This window comes from Saccopteryx leptura, chromosome 5 (assembly GCF_036850995.1).
Source record: "Saccopteryx leptura isolate mSacLep1 chromosome 5, mSacLep1_pri_phased_curated, whole genome shotgun sequence".
In the NCBI taxonomy this organism is placed as follows: Eukaryota; Metazoa; Chordata; class Mammalia; order Chiroptera; family Emballonuridae; genus Saccopteryx; species Saccopteryx leptura.
The window spans coordinates 189,295,192-189,313,051 of record NC_089507.1 but is presented as its reverse complement, the minus strand read 5'-3'; the positions used below and the strand labels follow the sequence as shown (position 1 = coordinate 189,313,051).

Here is a 17,860-nt window from a genome sequence, read left to right as displayed (position 1 = left end):
TTGCATCACATGGGTAAATGACTTACTCCGGGGGAATAGTTTACCCTTTCCATTTCATCACAAGGTCGGTTGTAGCCTTACTTCTGTCCTATTTTTCAACATCAGATGCATTTAACAGTTGCATGCTTAATTATCTAAGACTCCATTTCAGCACCTATGGTTATATTATCTCATTCATTTGGAAATGACTTTGAATGAAAGTTACTTGTGCTTAATGCCCTTTTACCCATTGTACACGAGGTGTCCTTCTCTACACTAATATACCATCCAATGAATGCACTCACAAGTGGCTAGCAAAAGACAGAGTTTTTGCAACCTCTGAGGAATTTTGCAGGAATGTGCTAAGAGGACAACAGTTTTGGATATAGCCAAGCCCCGTTAGTGTCCACTCAGATGTTTACTGATTTCCAACTGCCAGCACACAGATACTCAAAATCATCACTGGAATTTCTAATATCCAAAACTAAACTTCTAATTTTTTCACCTAGTAGCTTACTTTTTCCAATATCTTCCCTTTCTTAGCTGAAGGCTATTCTATTTTTATAGCTGTTCAAGCCAAAGACCTTGGAGTCATCCTTGATTCTTTTACCACCTTCTCTCTCTCTCCCTACCCATACCCAATATTGAGAAAACGCTACCTTCAAAATACACGAGAATTGGGTCACTACTCACCACTTTCCATGCTACAAGCCTAGTCAAAAAACATCATCTCTTGCATGAATTATTGCAATGTCCTCCTAATCAGCCTCCTACTTTCAACATTTTCCCCATCTCAACAGAAAGGTCAAAGTGACCTCCTAGAAACTCTGTCTGATCCTGACCTCTCTCAAATCTCTCCAGGGGTTCCCCCATCTTGCTCAGAAAAAAGGCCAAAGTGTTTCTCTCTGCCTACTGGTTCTGACCGCTCACCTTCCCTGACTTTGTTGCCTTCTGCACACACACCCCCATCCACTTACCTAGACACACTGGCCTCCTTGCACTTAAGTAAGCCAGGTGTCTACCTTGAAACCTTTGCATGGGGTTCTCTCTGCCTGTGCTGCTCTCTCGTATCGATCACAGGGCATTCATTTCTACACAGGTAGTTCCCTCCTGTCCTTCAAATGTCACCTCCTCAGTGAGGCACATCGTGGCCCTTCTTTTTAAAACTGAACTTGTCCTGCCACCATCTCGGCATTTCTGATCTCCCTTATGAATCACTCCATTTTTCAAAGCACAGAGTACCCTGACATTCTGTGCATTTCCTTATTACCTTTATTGTTTACTGTCTGTCTTTCCTTGTATAGGAGGATTTTTATCTCTGTTCATGGATGTGCTTCCACATGGGTATACGCCATCCCAAATAAACACAATGAACTTCTGTTGAATGAATACTACTTACCCTGGTCTGTGTGGAAAAGAAAACTGCCTTCAATGGGTGGGCTGAACTCTGTGTTTAAAATAAAATTGAGGTATTAAAAAAAATGGGGGAACCACTTCCTAAAAATCTCTCACTCTTCTAACCCAAGCAAATAAAAACTCTAGGGACAACTCTGGAATTTTCTATCTCATTTGTTTTTCATTACTTTTTAGTAAGGTACAGTGATATCATTATTCCCAGTTGCCCCGGGTGATTCCAATATTGATTTTGAGATTCTGCCAGCCATTTGATAGAATGCATATCATTTAGAAGGTTCCACTTCACTTCTGTGGGCATGTCTGCATTCTGAAAATTTTATACTTTCCAGATGATAATATTGTATGAAATACCATAGCATACTTTTGCGTTCTAATAATTCTTACCTCCAGTAAGCTCAACCCTATCATTTCGTTTTCTATTTCAGTTTAATTCAAATGAAACACGAGAGTAGATTTTCTATAATCATCTAATATTAAAAAAATGTTGAAAAATTTTAGATACTGAAGCCTAACTATGCAAATATACCCACCAAATATACCCAAGCTCTACATTTTAAATTAATTTCATATCAGGAGGATTTCTTTTTTTCTAAAATGAAATTTTTAAAGATGCACCTTTCTGAAATGTCTTTTACCTTATATTTAAGTTATTAAATAAATTGATGCATTTTTCAGGAAATGGTATTAAGAAGGAATAATAGGCCTGACCTGTGGTGGCGCAGTGGATAAAGTGTCGACCTGGAAATGCTGAGGTTGCCGGTTCGAAACCCTGGGCTTGCCTGGTCAAGGCACATATGGGAGTTGATGCTTCCTGCTCCTCCCCCCCTTCTCTCTCTCCCTCTCTCTCTCCTTTCTAAAATGAATAAATAAAAAAAAAATTTTTAAAAAGGAATAATATATAAAGATAAATAATCCAAACCCATAAGCAATCCTCTCTTGTAATGCAAAGTTTCTTTATTTTTATTTTTATTTTTTATTTTTTCGCCCTTTAGGTAATTTAATGTGTGTGTGTGTGTGTAGGTAGTATTAACAAACATAGATACATGTCCTATGACAAGACCTAACATTCACTAAATACCGAATGCATTTTTTTAAAAATTTTTATTTTAATTTATTGGGTGTACATAGATTCTAGTGTCCTCCCACATACCTCCCCTCCCCCTTGTTCCCCACCACGTCCCCCTTGCCCTCCTCCCCACAACGCCCTCCCCCCAGTTTTGCTTTTCTGCTCTCATCCCATTCTGTGAAAGTTTAAAAACTCAAAAGCCTTCAAGGACCAAGAGGGTCATATAAACACATAAAATGGCCTGATGATGCAGAGTAAGGAGTGATGGGGACTGTGGCAAAGTGAAATTCCATGACATGCTTATGTCTATACTGCTAAGCCAGAGTGGATGGTTGCCATGAGGAAACACAGTCAGTGTTGTCAAATTTTGTATTTGCATATATATGATTTAAAAGAAAGAGAGAGAACCCAAAATCTGGATGTTTGGGGGAAATTTCACACTATCCATGCCAAACAGAACACATCTAGGCCACCAGACTGGAAACTCTATTCTGATGATCATTGTCAGGTGTCAGCACCACTAAAACTCAGCGTTCTCCTACACTTTCCAGTTCTGAAAGGACAGGCCAACTCTACTGCATAGACAGTAAGAGTCTCCAGTTCCTCCCTGATTCCTAGTTGTTAGTGGGCACTAGGTAGCAAGTGTTTCTTTCAACCAGGATAGACTACTAACATGTCAATATGGGTGCGCACCACAGGAATCCAAGCTAAAGAAGATACAGTCATTTCTTTCATAGAGAGAAGCTATAAAATCCCTTCCAGCCAGACCTGTGGTGGCGCAGTGGATAAAACCTTGAACTGGAACACTGAGGTCACTGGTTTGAAGCCCTGGACTTGCCTGGTCAAGGCACACATGACAAGCAATCAATGAATAACTAAAATAAGGCAACTATGAATTGATATTCTCACTCCCCCTTCTGTAAAATCAATAAATAAAATCAGAGAAATAAAAATCCCTTCCAGTTATCATCTCAGAATCTTCTCTCTCAGAACCGTGCCACAAATACCTGTGACCATAAGCTGGAGGAGACCCTGGGTCCCACAATGGGGAATCCCTTGTTTGGACTACTTACTTTAATTCATTGTCCTCCCAAGCCTTCCCAGTTTTCTTCGACTTTAGGGCATCTGCCACTATGGTAACAAATGGTGCCAAAGATGTGGGCAGAACTGAATAATACTCCAGCTTTCAGTATAAAGTCAATCAATGTTCAAGCAAGGGTCACATCACCAACCAAGCACATTCATACCAGATGTGGGACAACAGAGCAGTAGGTGTACATTGTACCTAGTAATCAAATAATTATTCTTAACATTTTCTAAGAAACTCAGTTTATGTACTCTACTGCTGGAAAACTTGCTCTGAGCTTATAGTTTCCTTCATGACTTTCTCTCTTTTCAGTATATTTAGAATATCTATAACTTACCCCCATCCAATATCCAATATTTAAATTCTTCCCTAACCAGAAACAGAGTATTCATCTTTCCTGCCATATCTTTCATTTACAGACTGTAGAAGATAAATATTAGTGTGAAACATTTCTTGTTTTTTTTTTTTTTTTTTTAGAAAATGGATTAGATCATTGCTAGGTTCCATTCCAGAATTTTAAACTATGGCATTTCCCTCTGACATCTAGGCTCATTTTTTAGCTTAGGTAACATCGATTTATCCACAAACATTCATTAAAGACCTGACATATGTATGCGTAAAGCTAGGGACTGAGGATACAAAGACCAAGATACAAGATACCTGCGTTTGAAGAGTTCTGTCTGGTGCAAGAAGGAATTCAAGTAATAAAATATCTACAAATCACCCTGACCAGGCAGTGGCGCAGTGGATAGAGTGTTGGACTGGGATGTCGAGGACCCAGGTTCGAGACCCTGAGGTTGCCAGCTTGAGCGCGGGCTAATCTGGCTTGAGCAAAAAAAAAAAAATGCTCACCAGCTTAGACTCAAGGTTGCTGGCTCAAGCAAGGGGTTACTCAGTCTGCTGAAGGCCCACGGTCAAGGCACATATGAGAAAGCAATCAATGAACAACTAAGGTGTCGCAACAAAAAACTGATGATTGATGCTTCTCATCTCTCTCCATTCCTGACTGTCTGTCCCTATCTATCCCTCTCTCTGACTCTCTCTCTGTGTCCCTGTAAATAAAAAATTTAAAAAAAAACTAAAAAAAAAATCTACAAATCATTCTGATGAATGCTTTAAAAGGGATAATCCAGAAACATTGGGGAAGAATTTGGGGGTATTTTAGGGGGAGGTGGGAGAAATTGCTAGCTGGGTAGGAAGCGTTCAATGAGAAAGTGATAATCAAATGATCAAATGTTTCATTTGGGTAGGAAGAAAGACAAAGAGAACAAATAGTAAATTGACGCGAGGCCTAAGTGAGAGATGCCAAGAGAAATGGCAATGGTACAGAAAAGGGCACATTCAGGACAGTTTTAAGTTGATGAGCTTTAGGGAATCTTTGGCTGTGAGAAGACAGGAGAGTGGTGTCCACTTGGAGAACTAAGAAGACAGGACACAAGTCGGAGGTAGCTGTTATCTTAATAAACTCTCACAAAGTCTAAAACAAACTACTATGTCATTCAAGTTATAAATAGCTGTTATTCTAATATTATTAGAAAATTCCTTTTATAATTTGTTTCCACGTCTCAAAAACCTAAAAAGTGACATTGTTTTAAAAATCAAAGATAAGAAAAGCTCTATACATATTGAGTTTTTTAAGTTTTTTTTCCCCCCTTCTCCATCAGCATTTATGTATTTAAAGGTTAAGTAATATTCATGTAGTAACTGTTCCTACTTTGGGGAAAGAACTTTTCTTTTAAACAAATGAAATATAAGTTTTCTACTCTTCTTTCCCAGAAAGTTCTCTTTCTGGGTCAGTAAATTGCAGTAGAGCTAAATTAAGCAAGGGAGCAATTCAATTGACACTTAAGAACAATTGTGAATAGAGTTCTCATATGACTCAGTAGTATCTCATATGATACTACTGGGTATCTACCCAAAAAACTCAAAAAGAGTGGTACCCAAAGACACATGCACCCCCACGTTCATTACAGCATTACTCACGGTGGCCCAAGACATGGAAACTACTTACATGTCCCTCAATAGGAAATTGGATAAAGAAGATGTGGTATATATACACAATGAAATACTCCTCAGCCATAAGAAAGGATGTTATATTGCCATTCACACCATGGATGGACCTTGAGAACATTATACAAAGTGAAATAAGTAAATCAGAAAAATCTTAAGAATTATATGATTTCACACATAGGTGGAATATAAAACTGAGACGCGTGGACATAGACAAAAGTGAAGTGGTTACTAGAGGGAGGTGAGTAGGGGGGAAAGGAGTAAAGAAGGACAAATATATGGTGATGGAAAATGATTTGACTTTGGGTGATAGGTACATTACACAATGAATAGTTCAAATGCTATAGAGATGTTCACCTGAAACCTATTTATTCTTACTGACCAATGTCACTGCATTAAATTTAATTTCTAAATTCACAAAAAGAACAATTAGCTAGAAAATCAGTGTTTTATGCATACACCTGTGTGAATAAATCAAACGACCATGTTGAGAAGCAAGGCGATCAATATCCATCCAAAAAATCACTCAGAGAGTTTTTTAAGTAGTATGTCAACCTTGAATTTGAATTTGAATTGAAAAGTGAAGCTGACAACTTTTGACTTGATCATAGATCCTATACTAGGGGCTGACGGTATGAGTGAGTGAGCCCTCACTCATCCCTCTGTAATTTGTTACAAAAAGAGTGATAGAACAAATAACATTTGAATCAAGTTGTCCAGACGCAGTTGGACAATGGGGTAATGGAGGCTTGGGATAAACCAGTTCTTTAAGGAAAAACAGAAGCCCTCTCCATTGCCAACTTACCCTCATCACCAATGACACAGATGGCAATTCCCTTGAAAACTGGCAGAAGGAATCCTCTAACTGACACTCATTTTAAAATGTAAGTTAAATGTGTTTCTTATACAAGTCACCAAATATTGATTTTTGGCTGGTGCTCATTCAGTTAATCGTAATACGGAGCACAGCCAGGCAGTCAATGCATTTTTTTCCCGTTCATGAGGAAATTTACATGAAGAGAAATGCTGAATCAGAGGACTGCAGAGTCAAGGTGGCTTGATTAATCCAACGATTTTTAAGTTATTAAAGGTTCAAGTACTCCAAACAAAACTTCTCTTCTTACCTACTGAGTTTCATTCAACAGTGTTGATGGACAATTGGATTCGGATGAATCAGGTTAGGACTGCTCTTTGCTACCTTATCTACCTGTGGGATATTTTGCCTTGAATGGCCCATTTTATAGAGCTCTATGATGATTAATTAAGATACACAGGTAAAATAGCTAGATGAGGGCTTAACCCATCCTATTCAATATGCTAGCTATAATCACAGGAGTGCAGTCAACTTTTCTTACCATCTACATTGCTATTGCACAAGCAGCTTAAGAGTGTGCATGTGTGAACAACTGAGTGTTATCTTTCTAAAACAGTTACCAAGAAGACCTGATGCTAACATTGAGGGGGCAAGAGCACTAATGGGGACCAACTAGAGTCCTGATTATTATATATCTAAGGTATTTAAATATAATAATCCAAGCTAAAAAGTTTTAAATATGTTTTCCATGTGCCCAGCCCGACAAATATGCCTTCATAACAACCTAGAAGCCAGGTTTAAATATAGAATTTGTGAATTCCATACACAGAAAAATCAGAAGAACCAGCTCTTTGCCCCTATGTGTGAACTACAACATTCTGGTGTCCAAACTCCATCCACACCTCCCATTAATAGTCCTTTCTCAGTTTCCCCTGGGCCATGAGTGTTATAAATTGGGAAGTTTGCTTGACCAGGAGGAAGCATGGTGAATAGAGCATCGGACTGTAACGCAGAGGACCCAGGTTTGAAACCCCAAGGTCACCAGAGGTCACCAGCTTGAGCACGGGGTCTCTGGCTTGAGTGTAGGATCATAGACATGACCCCATGGTTGATGGCTTGAGCCCTAAGGTCGCTGGCTTGAGTAAGGGGTTACTCACTCTGCTGGAGCCCCCCAACCCCCGTCAAGGCACATAAGAGAAAGCAATCAATGAACAACTAAAGGAGTCACAGCAAAGAATCGATGATTCTCATCTCTCTCCCTTCCTGTCTGTCCCTCTTTCTAGCTCTCTGTCTCTGTCAAATAAAGAAGAAAAAAGAAAAGACAAGACCAGCGCTTCATCATGGAGAGTTCAGGGCAAGGGCTCCTCTTGGTAATTTAAGATTTTCTCTGTCATGTTTTTAATGTAGTTGAACAATAATTACCTTTTTTCCTTCTCTTTGCAAGTTTTCTTTCCTCTGGGAAAAGTTAATACACAGTTATCAAAGCAATGTGAACATGAGCATTAAGTTTCCTGGTTAAGCCACACATATTACCTACTTACAATGAAAACTGTAGAAAGAATACAAACTGACTCACGGATGATTGCTTAGTATTCTGGACCTACAGTTGTTTGAATCAAGAGCCTAGTATTCTTGGTGGACTAAACTCAAGACATTAGTATAGGACTTGCACAATGTCAAGTAGTTCAGAACAAAGAGAAGCCTAGACTTGGTGAGTGAGTGTCTCTTTTATTTCCAAACTATACCTTTTACTTCTGCTAAACAGCTTCACTCAGGTAATCCATTCACTGGTTTTGGTCTCACCTGAGACCGGGATCTCCCCTTGAAAAATCATGTCTATACCTGAAGGTCTGAAAAGCCACGTCCTTCAGGCCATGTTGCTGCTGACACCAGGAGAAAATAGCTCCAGTGTGGGGCACTGTGGTGTACACCGTACCATGGACCCCATGTTAGCTGTGATTCTCCGTCTCAGTCCATGTTCCCAAGGAGGGGGATGGGGGAGTGGCTGCTACTTAATCGTGCTGACCTCCAAGCCCTGGGGTGATGGGCACATTTATTGTCTTTTTGTTTTAGTTTGGTTTTGGTTTAGTACCTGCCCCGTCTTTTTGTTTCTTTCACTGTAAAAGGGGCAGTGGGCCTGCTAATCAAGGTGCCCCCAGTGATGACAGGTGGCCTGGATGTGGTGAGAGGGCCCCAGAGCATACCAACCAGAGGGCTGTGACCCAGCCCCAAGCAGGCTGGCCTTGGCCACTTCTCTAGGACCTGTTATCTGGACCCTGGAACTGGCTAGGCTCTGGTTTGCATCCAAGTCTATCTTTCCGTGATAGTAGTTACTGTTTTATCCCCACTCACCTCAAACCTGACAATTCTTTTTTTTTTTTTCTAACTGAGGCACCTAGTTGAACAAACTGGCCAGAGACAGAAGGTCATCTCCCTGAAGAGAACATCTGGGCCTCAGATATATATATATATATATATTCATTTTAGAGAGGAGAGAGAGAGGGAGAGAGAAACAGAGAGAGACAGGGGGGAGGAGATGGAAGCATCAACTCCCACATGTGCCCTGACCAGGCAAGCCCAGGGTTTCGAACCGGTGACCTCAGCATTTCCAGGTCAACGCTTTTACCCACTGCGCCACCACAGGTCGAGCCTGACAATTCTTTTAGCTACCTGACAACCTTCTAGCAAATTCTCTCTGCTCAAGTTAGAGTTTCTTTCATTTGCATGTAAACTAAGAGTCATTGCTGAGACACTTGGTAGAGCCTCTGGCTTAAGAGATGATCAATGAATATTTGTTACATGAATGAATAATTATAACCTGAATGTGTATCACTGCCATATTTATAAAATAGTGGGGTTTGATTCTGTTTCATAAAATAATACATTATCATTGACTACATTTTAAAAATTTTGGAAAGGTATAGCCTGACCTGTGGTGGCGCAGTGGAAAGAGCCTTGACCAGGAATGCTGTGGTCACAGGTTCAAACTCTGGGCTCACTGGTCAAGGCAGATATGACAAGTAAGCAATGAACAACTAAAGTGAAGCAACTCCCTCTCCTCTCTTTGTAAAATCAATAAATAAAATCTTTAAAAAAGAATTTGGAAAGGTATTAACAATAATAAAAAAGCCATTCATATTTCTACCACCCTGGTGATAACTTCTTATTTTGGTTCTAGTTTTTATTTGCCTAAGTGATATTGCCACATCACAAAACACATATCATTGTCATGCAGTCGTGCATTTGGTTATTTCCACTTAAAATTTTGTTGAAGCTTCTTGTATGTCATTACATAAACTTTCAAAGTAATCGATTTTAACATTTATGTAATCATTTATCATTTGGGGACCTTAAAATACCTTTAATTGGCCCCCAATTTGTAGTTATTGAAGTTGCTTGTTTCTATTAGTAAAAATTACATAAATAATCCTGTATGTAAAAATCTGCCTGCATGTACTTCCTTAGCAAAGACTAAAATAAAAGTAAAATAAAAAGCCAGACAAATAGTTGTGGCAAATCACTTGAACTTCTAAAAGCTTTCACAAATATTTTCAAAGTTTTCTTCAGTAAGGTTGTATCATGTAATTATCCAACCAATGAGAAAGTCCTCACTGTATCTGTGACAGTACAATTTTGCACAGAGTTGTACACACACGGCTTGTTTAATACAGGAAACATGGTCTCATATTTTTGTTTTATTTTCCATTTTCCATTTCTGTGATTAATAATACAAATATTTGTTAAATATGTGTATTTGCCTTTTGATTTCTTCCTTTTAAATTTCTTATCTGGATATTTAGACAATTCTATTGGGAAGTTATTTTCTATTTACTAATATGCAAAAATTCAGTGTTACTACCATATTATCATGGTTGGTGTCAATATTTATCTCCATGACTGTTTTCTGCTTTAAACTGTATTCTTCTACATCCCAAAGTTTAAAATATATTTAAATCTATCTTTTGTTTTGTGATTCTTTCCATTAATTTTATATTAACAAGTCCTTCCCTGAAACGGTCAAATATCCTCTTCTAGCTTTGTTTCCCACCTGGCAAGTAAACTTTCACATCTGTTTGGAACTTAGCCTCATAAGTCATATAAACAGAAGTCCTTAGTTCAATATTTTTCACATACTTAGTCAATTTCCTTGGCTCCTGTCAAATATTCTTCACTATTTCAAAATGCTTTCTCCATCACAGTTCTTTCTTGAAAAACTACCTGAGTCTGTTTCCAGGCTATTCTGTTCAATTGAGCTATTTATTGATTCTTACACCAATACTGCACGGCTACAATAATTATAGTTTGACAACCAGATTTATTTTTATTTCTGGAAAAATGACCCACCTTTACCCCATATACACTCTTTGGCAAAATTTTCTTGACTTTTGTTATGTAGTTATTTTTCTAGAAAAATGTTAGAATCATTTTGTCAGGTTTTCCCAAATGCCAATACAATAAAACTAATCAATCATGAAAAAATAACCAGTTCATAATATCCATCTTTCTACTCAAGAATTAGGTATATTTTCATTTTTTGTTTCTGATTTCATGTGTCTGGGTAAAACTGTATAGCTTATTACTCCCCAGTATTTTATGAACACTTACTATTTTCCTAGTAATTCATATTTTTGTAGATTCATGAACAGAATCATTTTATCTTTTTTTTTTTAAGTGAGAGGCGGGGAGGCAGAGACAGGCTTCAGCATACGCCCTGACCAGGATCCACCCAGCAAGCCCTCTTTCCAGGCAATGCTCTACCCATCTGGGCCGCTGCCCCATTGCTCAGCAACGAAGCCATTTTAGCTCCCGAGGTGAGGCCATGGAGCCATCCTCAGTGCCCAGGGCCAACTTTTGCTCAAACCACTAGAGCCATGGCTGCAGGAGGAGAAAAGAGAGAAAGAGAGAGAAGGGGGTAGGAGAAAGGATGAAGAAGCAGAAGGTAGCTTCTCCTGTATGCCCTGACTAGGAACTGAACTAAGGACTTCCACACACCAGGCCAAAACTCTACCACTGAGCCAACTAACCAGGGCCAGAATAATTTTCTGTTATATTTTTTAGTTGGTAAATACTGGCATTTTGTGTAGCCATTGTTTTTTGAACATGTATTACACAACCATCAACCTTACTGAAATCTCTTATTAGTTTCTTTAGGTTTTAATTGATTCAATTATGTAACTATCACTTTTAAACAAGATCAAGACATAGTGTCTGATTTTTCATTACTTAATTAAAAAGTTATACTTAACCATATGCATTAAACAATATTTTTATTTTTTAAAATCACCTTTCATGAAAATGGTAAAATGACATGAAACTGAAGACACCCCAGAAATCCAAAATGTCACCATTGTTCCTGTGTTGAACCACATCCACTTCCTACAGGTACTCAGTCTTGCTGTTCAAAACTACCAAAACGATCTCTGAATGAGAGAGATGTTAAGTCACTTCTCACTTGGATTAAACAGACAAGTAAAACAATTCAGCTGGTGATTAAGACTTTTGACAACTGTGGAAGATAAAGAAACACACCAGGAACCTGTTCTCATATAAAGAGCAACTTGTCGGCCCTGGCCAGTTGGCTCAACGGTAGAGCGTCGGCCTGGCGTGTGGGGGACCCAGGTTCGATTCCCGGCCAGGGCACACAGGAGAAGCGCCCATCTGCTTCTCCACCCCTCCCCCTCTCCTTCCTCTCTGTCTCTCTCTTCCCCTCCCGCAGCCGAGGCTCCATTGGAGCAAAGATGGCCTGGGCGCTGGGGATGGCTCCTTGGCCTCTGCCCCAGGCGCTGGAGTGGCTCTGGTCGCAACAGAGCAACGCCCTGGAGGGGCAGAGCATCGCCCCCTGGTGGGCAGAGCGTCGCCCCTGGTGGGCGTGCGGGGTGGATCCCGGTCGGGTGCATGCGGGAGTCTGTCTGACTGTCTCTCCTTGTTTCCAGCTTCAGAAAAATACAAACAAAACAAAACAAAAAATACTTCTCTTTTGAAGTCAGAATGGGGTTCAAAATTTCCCTTTTTATACAAGGTAGTAAATAAAAAGGCTTCTAAAAAGTCAGATCTTTTAACTGGAACAGAAATGCTATTAGGAAGACCATTCATTCTTTTACTCACCAAACATTTATTGAATATCTTCTACATGCAAGATACAAAATAAATGGTCATCACAAATCTTACAGACATTAAATAGTCAAATAAATAGAAAATAAATGCTATAAACGAAAAGCAGAAGAGTGATGAGAGATTTGAGTTACAGGGAAGAGAGATCAAAGAGGCCCAAAGGATAAGTCCAGCTTGAATTTGCAAAGTCTAGGTAGTTGAGTGCTTGGGATATTCAAGAAACAGACAGGAGATCAGTATGACAGCAGCAAGTGGAAGACATGCCCAAGATGAGGTGGGCCACGTATCCAAGGCTGTGAGAGTCTATAATTCATCCCAGGAGTGTGGATGCATTTTATGTAGGGAACTGACATGATCCTATCTGCTCCAGATGAAGCATTGGAGGGGCCAAGCAAGGAACCAGGGTTCTTGTTAGAAAATTATACTAATAATCCAGATGAGAGAAGACAACTTGAAGTTTGATGATGGTGCAGGTGTGTGTGGAAAGAAGACTCTATCAAGATATATTTAGAGATATGAGTAGAAGACAGAATCTATAAGACTGTGTGGCCCTGGCCGGTTGGCTCAGCGGTAGAGCGTCGGCCTAGCGTGCGGAGGACCCGGGTTCGATTCCCGGCCAGGGCACACAGGAGAAGCGCCCATTTGCTTCTCCACCCCTCCCCCTCTCCTTCCTCTCTGTCTCTCTCTTCCCCTCCCGCAGCCAAGGCTCCATTGGAGCAAAGATGGCTCGGGCGCTGGGGATGGCTCTGTGGCCTCTGCCTCAGGCGCTAGAGTGGCTCTGGTCGCAACATGGTGATGCCCAGGATGGGCAGAGCATCGCCCCCTGGTGGGCAGAGCATCACCCCTGGTGGGCGTGCCGGGTGGATCCCGGTCGGGTGCATGCGGGAGTCTGTCTGACTGTCTCTCCCTGTTTCCAGCTTCAGAAAAATGAAAAAAGAAAATAAATAAATAAAATAAAATAAAATATAAGACTGTGTGATGGTTTTGGATGTGAAAAGCAAAGGGATTAGTGAAATCCAAAATGATTCTTGAGTTTCTGACTAAAGCAACTCCATGGACAGTGGTGCCATTTACCAGGATAAGAAAGATTATAAAGGTGTTAAGATCGGAGTATTTTTGTTGCTGTTATTTCTGTTATTTAATTAGATTTCTGCTGTCTGTTTGTATTATGTTGGTGGGGTAGAAAAAAGAGAGAAAGGCAACATTAACAAATCCACTTGGGACAGGGTATGTTAAGTATATTTCCTGTTCAAGACTGAGATCCTAGATAGGGGTCGCCAAACTTTTTACACAGGGGGCCAGTTCACTGTCCCTCAGACCGTTGGGAGGGCCAGACTATAAAAAAAACTATGAACAAATCCCTATGCACACTGCACATATCTTATTTTAAATAAAAAAACAACAAAAACAAATACAATATTTAATATAAAGAACAAGTAAATTTAAATCAACAAACTGACCTGTATTTCAATGGGAACTATGGGCCTGCTTTGGCTAATGAGATGGTTAATGTCCAGTTCCATATTTGTCACTGCTAGCCGTAACTAGTGATATGACGCGCTTCTGGAGCCCAGACGCATGCATCCCGGGTCACTGGAAGTAGTACTATACGTGAGTGACACAGCGCTTTGCGACGCCGCCACACACAGTACTCCAGGAGTGCAGGATGCATCCGCTGTGCTCTCACTGACCATCAACGAAAGAGGTGCCCCTTCCGGAAGTGCGGCAGGGGCCTCATGCAGCCCGTGGGCTGTAGTTTGGGACCCCTGTCCTAGATTGTCTGGGTTTCCTGGTAAGTGACACCAGTATAAGCGTGGTACATTTGAATGCTGCTCTTTCCTACCATATGTGGGTAAATTAAACCTCAAAGAACTTAGCTGGATTAAATAACCTTTAAAGTCATTCTGAACACATGCCACTCTACCTTTACATTCTGCTTGTATGCTGACTAACATTAACATTGTTACAAAACATAGGTCATAGGGATGTTGGTATACTGGGCTGAATAATGTCCTCTCACAATTCACGTCCAACCAGAACCTATAAATGTGACCTTATTTGGAAACAGGGTCTTTGCAGATGTAATCAAGTTAAGATGAAGTCACACTGAATTAGGGTAGGCCCTACATCCAATATGAACAGTGTCCTTATAAGAAGGGGGAACTTTGCCATGTGAAGGCAGAGATTGGAGTGATACTATTATAAATCAAAGAATATCAGGGACTATGAGAAACTAGAAGAAGAAAGAATCCTCCCCTAGGGGGCTTTAAAGGGCAAACAGACTTGTCTGCACCAGGGGTCCCCAAACTATGGCCCGCGGGCCACATGTGACCCCCTGAGGCCATCTATCCGGCCCCTGCTGCACTTCCGGAAGGGGCACCTCTTCCATTGGTGGTCAATGAAAGGAACACATTAACCATCTCATTAGCCAAAAGCAGGCCCATAGTTCCCATTGAAATACTGGTCAGTTTCTTGATTTAAATTTACTTGTTTTTTATTTTAAATATTGTATTTGTTCCTGTTTTGTTTTTTTTACTTTAAAATAAGGTATGTGCAGTGTGCATAGGGATTTGTTCATAGTTTTTTTTTATAGTCTGGCCCTCCAACGGTCTGAGGGACAGTGAACTGGCCCCCTGTGTAAAAAGTTTGGGGACCCCTGGTCTACACCTTGATTATGGAATTCTAGCCTCCAGAACTGTAAGAATAAGTTTTTGTTTTAAGCTACCTAGTTTTTGGTCATTTGTTATGGTGGCCCTAGGAAACTAACACAGCGGGGAAGATTAAAGGAGATCACGTGTTTGAACCTGACTAGTATGATAAAGGCTAAATCAATATCCATTTCCTTTCCTCTTATAACGGTCACCACTATTTTCTTGGTGATTTATAATGAGCAGTCCACACACCCACCCATTCACTTAAGTCTTACTTAACCTAAAGTCTCCTAAGCTTCTTTTACAGATGAGGTAACTGAAGCTTGGGAAAGTTAAATAGCTTGCCCAAGATTGCAAAGCTAAAGATGGGAGAGTCGGAGCTCAAACTCAGCTCTGTCTCATTACCAAGATGACACCATCCCCTAGAACACCTGCTTCTCATGCCCGCAGCGTTTTAGCAAACTCTGACGCAGTGAAGGAGAGGCAGTGCCAAACTGTGTTTTCAATGACTGCAATTAAAACTCACATTTATTTACAAAATAACAACTTGTAGGGACTCAGTACCATCAATTCCTACCCATCCACACAGGAACAGAAAAATTTTATTCTAAGACCAATGCTATCAATGAACTTATCATCAACTTATATTGCTTTCCATTAGCAGTGCTTCTGGTTGGCACATCTGCATTCCAAGTCCAGGCACTATCAGATTGAACATTTATGACTTTAATTTACTTAAATGCACTTTCCTCAAGCATTCCCCATTTCATTTTGATGATACTGACTCATTTTTGCTATCTAAGGAGACCATAAAACAAATACTGTAGATACGGAAAGAAAGTTTGTAGTCCAAGGTGCCCATCCTTTAAATTATAAAACAAAAATAACAGCATATTTTAAATTTACCTTCTCTCCCTGAATTGCTGAATAGGACAGATATACTAATACAAATTGCCAGAGTTGGTATTATGGGGTGTCAACTTCAAAGAATTCTAGTGTAGTAGGGGCTTCTAAAAAGCATCTAGCCCATCTAGACCCAGGTGAGAGAGTGTCTACATGCCACCAGACCTTTTCTCAGAGAAAAGAATTCGCTGTGAGGTTCTGGGATTACCTAATATCCAATGGCTATTTCTTGGTAAAAATCATGGATGCTAGATTTCCTGATTTCCCCCAAAGTGCATTTAACCTTCTAAGCTGTCATCCACTATTAACTATGACAATTTCCTCTGGCTGTGTGCCAACTTTTTTTTTTCTTTATTAATTTGGCCTAAAAGCGCCCACCACTGATACCCCCAATCCTTCCAATTCCCTTCATTGATAGCTAATGCAGAATTAACTTGTGTTGCATGTTTAAAGCTCCAGAGAGGGTCACACGAGTTCAGGAAGGGCTAACATGTTTCTTCAAACTGGGTACTCATCTCTGGACTTTTCAAGTTTACCCTCCAGGAGGCTGCCCCAGCACTCAATTTTGACAAGAGTTTGGAACCGAGATCCTCTTTCCACACTCTGCCTACACGCGTGCCCGTGAGCAGAAGTTCTCTCTCTCCATTACAACCCACCACACACACACACACACACATACACACACACACACACACTCCAAAGCAAGTAACAAAGGAAAACAGCCCCATGAAGGCTCAGCTATTGCATCGTCCAGTCCACACCTGCCAAGACACAAAAACCATACGGGAACCCTGACCTGGCAATATGTCCAACACTCCTCCGGAGATGCAGGCACCGTGACATCCCCGGGGCGTGCACGGCTCTATACACAAAGAACTGGTGCTGGGCTTGCCAGCGGTCCGGGGGACCAGCGCACTCGCAAGACTGGTATCCGGGATTCTCCTCCACGCCCTCACCCCCTCGCCCCCCAGCAGAAAGCAACTATCCTTTATTTGACCCGTGGAGAGCCCAGGTTGGATGATAGCGCATGGGTTTGTACGAGGGGGGCGGTCCCCGGATCTCTTCCCTCCAGCTAGCGAGTCCCCAGCCTTTGACATCTCCTAGGAGATGCACAATTGCGCGCTGTCACAGACGTCCGCTTCGCATCCTCTCCCCGCAAAGCAAGATGCCCCGGGTCCCAGCCGTGCGCATCCCCGCAAGCGCCCCTCCCCGCGCCCACATCCTCCCAGGCGGCCCCTCCGGGCGCGCCTGCCTACCTGGTGGCTAGCTGTCAGCGAAGCGGCGGTCCCTCATCCCCTTCTCCGCCTCGGCTGCTACATCGCTAGGAGCGCCATGTTCCCGGTCTCCCCGGGCGCACGCCGGGCAACTACTACGGGCTGGGGGTAGAGGGTGCGGGGGTCGTTGGGAGGGGTTGGGAAGCAGAGTCAAAGCTCCCTACCCTCCACCCAAGCCTCCCCCAGCTACTGAGCATGCCCAGCTGCCCGGCGTCGCCCCTAGGAGGACTTTCAGCGAGCACACGCAGCTGTTCCGGGTTTTCGTGGCAGCCGGCGGGAGGCAGGCGGTGGCAGCTGCGGGGGGGTGGGGAGGTGTCGCGGGAGGGTCGGGGGAGTGTCTACTCTCCGCGGAGCCCCGAGCTGGAGAAAGCGCCTTTCGCCCATCCAATCACACTTACCCTCTGCCCTCTCCGGTGGGCGCAGCTCCTGCACGCCTCCTCCCCACACACGCCGGTTTTGCAGAAATTTTGTGCAGGACCAACGCAATGCTAAACGTGCCTTAAGAGGAGATCCAAGAGTGGGAGGGGGCGGGGCTGAGAGGCAGATCCT

At 41.7% G+C, this 17,860-nt stretch overlaps 1 protein-coding gene across 1 annotated transcript in view; it reads right to left on the bottom strand.

Annotated features, from left to right (window-relative positions):
* PAK5 (p21 (RAC1) activated kinase 5) overlaps positions 1-17,516 on the bottom strand; it is a 278,473-nt gene extending 260,957 nt beyond the window's left edge. The window contains exon 1 of the mRNA XM_066387157.1: positions 17,294-17,516. The gene's annotated coding sequence lies outside the window, so the exon portion shown is untranslated. The remainder of the gene's footprint in view (positions 1-17,293) is intronic.
* Positions 17,517-17,860: the final 344 nt, after the last annotated feature.